Source organism: Tenrec ecaudatus, chromosome 1 (assembly GCF_050624435.1).
Source record: "Tenrec ecaudatus isolate mTenEca1 chromosome 1, mTenEca1.hap1, whole genome shotgun sequence".
NCBI classification, from domain to species: domain Eukaryota; kingdom Metazoa; phylum Chordata; class Mammalia; order Afrosoricida; family Tenrecidae; genus Tenrec; species Tenrec ecaudatus.
The window spans coordinates 206,367,461-206,373,819 of NC_134530.1; the positions used below are offsets into that span (position 1 = coordinate 206,367,461).

The 6,359-nt window shown below is 37.8% G+C and overlaps 1 non-coding gene across 1 annotated transcript; it reads right to left on the reverse strand.

Annotated features, from left to right (window-relative positions):
- Positions 1–5,729: 5,729 nt before the first annotated feature.
- On the reverse strand, positions 5,730–5,852 carry LOC142437893 (small nucleolar RNA SNORA26). The gene has a single exon (XR_012782395.1). It is a non-coding gene; the product is annotated as a small nucleolar RNA SNORA26 (small nucleolar RNA).
- Positions 5,853–6,359: the final 507 nt, after the last annotated feature.

Consider the following 6,359-nt stretch of genomic DNA (forward strand, 5'->3'; position numbering starts at 1 on the left):
CAATAGAAGATGGTTGTCTCCATGAGCATTCTGGTGGCCAGCAAACAGGAAGTTGAAGAGAGAGAAAAAAGAGAGAGAGGGAGAGGGAGAGAGAACAACCTCTAAAGAGCTATACGTCTCGGTCATGACTCAAATTTGAAGTTATCAGTCTGCAGCCTGATTGACATGTTAAGCCCCACCCCTACACTTTTATATATCTCCAACTTGTCATGAGATTATGCAACCACCATAGATGCTAATTAGAATTTTTAGTTCAAAAGGACCAACTAATAATATCCTGTACAACTTAAACAAAATTAAGATTAAGTACTTTACCACAGTACATAGGAAAAATATTAATATTAACCAGATACAAAGTTTTATGCATAAAAAGGTAACAATGTAAAAATGTTATAAGGTAAAAATGCTATACTTTAATAAGTAATAAGAAATTTTATATTACTGTGCCTATAGTTTCTTCAAAATTGAATAAAACATATAAAAAGTAAGTCTAAAACTAGATATAATCTTCTATCTTGTAAATACTTGTATATTGGTCGAGTGAATAGGCATATATAAAATTGATCATGTCATCTGAGACTTTTTTATTTTCATTTAGTTTTAAATGAGCAGCCTTTATGTCAATGTCCTTGAATATGTTGCCACATTATATTTTTTCAAAAACTTTGAATGTAGCATTAATATGAAACAGAAACAGAACCCTCCTTGTGGGCTCTCTAGATTTGTACAGTGTCCAATAACTCGTACTTCTTTTGCTCAATGTGCATGTGAGTGCATAAGTGCATATAAACTCATTTTTCATAAATGTCATGTCAAAATTTCTTCAGTATTTTAGTAGATATTCTTATTGACTCCATACTGAATTGGGTGACATTTATCATATAAATCTCTGTCATTTTCAACCAAACTTACCACAAAAAAGTTAGATGTTGTTTGTTTTTAACATATTATTTCATAATTCTTAGCTCTTTTTTCACCAAATTGAGCACAATCTTTTTCTAACTGTACTCTATTGGAAATATTTACTTTGCTTTATATAATTTAACTTCTGTTTGACTTAAATCTATTTATAAATATATGTATATGTATAACTATGGATATATATATAAAAAATTGTGTGGTTTGACTTCAGGAGGCTTGTTTTTTAATCATTTTATTGGGGCTCTTGCAGCTCTTATAACAATCCATACACCCATTGTGTCAAGCACATTTGTACACATATTGAAAACATTGTCCTTCTTTCTATTTTATTAAATACTTTAAAAATCATTTTATTAGGGGCTATACAACTCTTTTTATAATCCGTACATACATCATTTATGTCCAGCACATTTGTACATATGTTGCCATCATCATTCTCAAAGCACCCACTCTCCACCTGAGCCCCTGGCATCAGCTCCTCATTTTCTCCTCCCTCCCCTCTCCCCATCCCCCCGAACCCTTGATAATTTATAAATAATTATTATTTTATCATATCTTACACCATCCGACATCTTCCTCACCAATTCTCCGCTGTCCATCCTCCAGAAAGGAGGTTACATGTAGGCCCTGTCATCTGTTTCCCATTTCTCCCTCACCCTTCTTTCACCTTCTGATATCGCCATTCTCACCAGTGGTCCTGAGGGGCTCATCTGCAGGAGGTTTGTTTTAATACTTTCTATCATGCACGTTGGTCATGTTGTCAGGAGAGATGCGCCTCTTGGGTCATCATCTTTAATAAACTCCAATAGCAGTGAAAACAAGGAGAGCTTTGAGGACATGGATGGACACAGTGCTGCCAACAAAGGAGCAAACATAGAACGCTGGCGAGGCTGGGACAGGAGCTGCCGGTGGCTTCTTCTGCTGTGCATGGGGTCAGACCCAACTGCACGGCCCCAACAACACCATCGTTGGATTGGAAGTGCTCTCATTTTTATTTGTTTATATCTAGACAATGCCAAAACTTATCGCTTTCTCATTTATTGGATCTTTCAACATTTGTCATTTACATAAACTTGGTGTGCCACCTATGATGGTACGATAGTATTTCACAGAAACTGATGATGAAGGTAGACCAGTGATGGCGATTTCAAAACTACAACCAGCTCCCAGGAGAAAGATAGGCCTTCTACTAGTCAGCCGTGGAAAATCACAGGGACAATTCTACTTTGCTGAAAGGGTGACTATGAGTCAGTATCAACTCAATGGCAAGCTGTAAATTCAGTGAATAACTAATGATGTGAATAAACTCAGGTGTAAAAAGGCATTTATATGCCCACGTGGCAATGTTTTGTCATGCTTCCTATTTAATAAAGGATACACCTAAGTCAGGTGAGAAACAATATACATATATAGCTAAATTGAGATCCCTGAGATCCTAAAATCTCTCATCTTTGGGGATGATGAGTGATTGTGGCATTTACATAATCTCCTGTCAAGAGGTGAAGTCTAGCCTGTCAATCAGGCCATATCCTTAGTGTAGGCATGGCCTACTCCTAAAGATTCTGGGAACTCCAGTATTCTTCCCTGGAGGCAGGAGACACTCTCTGCTTCCTCTCCTGCTGGCAAGCCATATGGAGCTATACTGATGCAGCCAGAGCCTGGACACAGGAGCCAGAGTCAACATGAAGGCCTTCACCAGTGTTAAGATACTTCTACTACCACTGGATCCACAAGACTTTCCACTCAATGGCCTGTGATCTTCTTGCAATCAGCATCATTGCATGGCTGTGTGTCTAAAGTGCAATATATGGACTAGTATCAATATATGGGGTAATATCACACTTATGGACTTCATATGGACTAGGCTGGGATGTTTTCTTAAAGGACAATTGCTCTTTGATGTAAAGTTCTCGCTTATACACATATGAGTCTCATGAATGTTTCTCTAGCCAACCTAGACCAACACAGTGATGGAAAATACAAGAAACTTCTTTATATGCTGAGTTGTTACCCTTGGGTATTACACACATATGCAGGGGAAACTTAATAATATCCTTTCATTTCTTCCATTTCTAAAATAATAATACTAATAAATTACAGCAATATAGATCTTTTATTTGGTGAAAGAAAATCAGAGCAATAAAACTACAAAAGAAACAAAAACATCATTTTGGATAGAATCACACCCTGCCATCATCCCTGAACAGTGCCCATAATTTCATCCATTCAATGCTCCAAAATGCATACATTCCTATATAGTTTATTCACATCAAAATCTTAAGAGCACAGGTTTTAGGGGAGAGGCTAAGATACAAGTGGGAAAATAATGCAGTGGCAGTGCACGTACATATGAAACTATATCTTCTCATTTTTCTTGGAAAAAACAAACATCTGTCTACATTTCACATTTATAATTTTGATAAACATATGTATATAGTGAAATATTTGTCTCAAACGAAAACGAGGGCAAGCTTCATGATAAATGCAAACTGTATTAGTCTAGGTCTAATAAATAGAGAAAAGCTACAAAATGACTTGAGCAGAAAAGCCTTATATAATATAATGTCAAACCAAAGATTGGAGCCACAGGGTTGGGTAGTAGTAAGAAGTAAAGTGGACTCTGATATTCAGTTCATAAGGGAGATGCCAACTCAGAGACTCGCTGAATGACTGAGATGCTCTGTACTGCTTCACAGAGGAACTTCTGGGAGATACACCTGCAGGTACCGGTGATGGTACTAATTTGAGAAACAGTCTCGGTGAAACATGAGGGTAAAGTATTACTGGGGGACATACTGGCTCCTGAATGATGCTAGTCACCATCCCTGCAGTGTCTGCACCCATGCTACTGGAGCTATCTAATCTGAGAACCACCGGAGAGCCAGAAATTCAATCACTTCTCTCTTTCAGTGTCTCTCACAACTTCTTCTAGCATCACTTTCAGCTAGAAAATGAAAGTCATTCCTAAAGATTCAAGGTCCATTTTTATAAAGTCTTCAACAAAAGGGTGCATTTAGTCCTGAGTGGCAATAAATTGATGCTCTGCACAAAAAACGAACACTTTGTTTCTGAATCTGGGCAAAGAAGACTGTGCTCTGTGATGGCTACTTTTGTCCGAGAATCTTGAAACCTGATATTTTTGCCTGAAATCTCCCACATTTTAAGTACTGGCTCTCTTATAAAACACATCAAGTATACTAGCCAAACACAATATAAAACTGGGCCATGTATGGTTTATTTAAAAATCATTTCATAGAATATCGTTATATTATAGCAGCATGTTTTCTTTTGTTTAAAGCACAGCTGAGATTCTGACCTTGCTGGTAAAGAGTTTTAATTTATTCAGAACAGCTCCAAATGAAGTTTTTAGGCCATAATTTGGAATGCGGATCACATATCCTGGGTGATAAGAACTTTTTCTTCAACCATTCCTATATAAATACCCCACTCCTTCTTTATAAGGATTTGAACTCTTTATTTTAATGACCCTATTTGAGCTTTACATTGAGATTGTTGAAGCTATAAAATTTAATTAATAGTAGTCTTAAGTCATTGGCTTATTTTCAGGCTAAACATTTTCTTTGCATGTGGTCACTGTTTTTTCAAAATTAGTTAGAACACAGTGATATTGCTGTTGCTGCTGTTGTTAAGCACCATTGAGTCAGGTCCAACTCAGAGTGACCCTGTGGACAACAGACACACTGCCATCCTCCCAATTGGTCCTGTGCCCGAGCCCATCAGTCTCATGGAGGACCTTCCTCTCTGTACCTGCACTTCACCAACCATGAGGTCCTTCTCCAGGGCCTGGTCTCTCCTGAGATGTCCAAAGTATGTGAGATGAAGTCTCACCATTCTTGTCTCTAAGGAGCACTCTGGCCATATTTCTTCCAAGACAGATCAGTGTGCTCTTTTAGTAGCCAATGGTACTTTCTATATTCTTCTCCAGAAGCACAGTTCAAATGCATCGATTCTTCTTCAGGCGTCCTTATTTAATGCCCAACTTTCACCCGCATATGAGACCATTCAAATGTCAACTTGTCATACTGTGCTGGCTTGTGTGTTGCTAGGATGCTGCCAGCTGTCACTGATATTTCAACTGCCAGCAGGGTAAGTCAAAGCCATCAGGTGTCAGTGGAGTTTTCAGGGTAAGAACACAGTGGTAGCAATGATCCATTATCTAAATAGTATTAACAGTATATGCACAGGCAGTCTGCAAAATTGTTTTTGACATTGCTTTATGGTTAAACTTCTAAATGTATATATATGTATATACATATATATAGTGAATTTTCAGTTTCATCATTTCATTGTTGGAAGTCACCTTGACCCACAACTATTTTGTATATAAGATCAGTGAAATATTATGATAAAATATTATGATAAAGACTGTCAAAATTTTGGAACTAGAGTAAATTACCTGTATATATCTAAAGACCACCGGCTGCATAGCAGACCACTTAGTGGGCTTCTAAACACAAAGTAAGCAATTCAAATCTCCAGGCCACTGCCCAGGAGAAAGAGGAGGCAGCCTGTTCCCCTGAAGAGGGACAGCTTAGCAAACACCAGGGAGCAGCTCAAGGAATCCCCTTGATGGGAGTACAGGTGGTTTAGCTTTTTGTTTTCCTTTAATTTCTTCTCAGTGTGGTATTTGGTTAAATCCACAAAGGAAATATTTTTATTTTATTTTTATATATTTTTTTATTGGTTCCTTTTTCTGTTCTTTTAGCAACTAATAAAATCTGTTACCTTAATATTTTGGTTTACTTATCTATCTTTAGACCCAAATGATGAGATTCTTTTTTTTTTTCAGCTGTGACTCCAGACAGAATCCAAAGGGGAGTTCTACAGACCTCGTGTCTGGCTTTTACGGAGACTTGCTGTACCCTTCTGTGTTAGCCTCTTAAAGTACCGCAGCAACCTTAAAAGGGCACAAGAAAGGGAGGATGATGAGATTCTTATGAACAAAAAATAATTTGTGTTTCATCTTTGTTTTCAAGTATTTACCTTTTTATTTAACATTGATTGATTATATAATTAATGTACTATTGAATGGACAGATTTACTCTAGTTATGAGTGACTCCAATTTTTTACAACTATATTTGACAAAATGTAGTCATTCCCACTCAGGGTAGCATTGTAGATGAGTCACTTGGGGTAGCACTGATAAAACACACAACTTTCCTCTATTTCTTAAATGCTTCTCTCCCCAACCCCCACCCCCAACTATCATGATCCCAATTCTACCTTACAAACCTGGTTTGACTAGAGGATGTACAGTGGTGAAGATAGGAACTGGAAACACAGGGAATCCAGGGCAGCTGAACCCTTCAGGACCAGTGATGAGAGTGGAGATGCTGGGAGGGTGGAGGGAGGATCGGTTGGAAAGGGGGAACTGATTACAAGGATCTACATGTGACCTCCTCCCTGGAGGATGGGC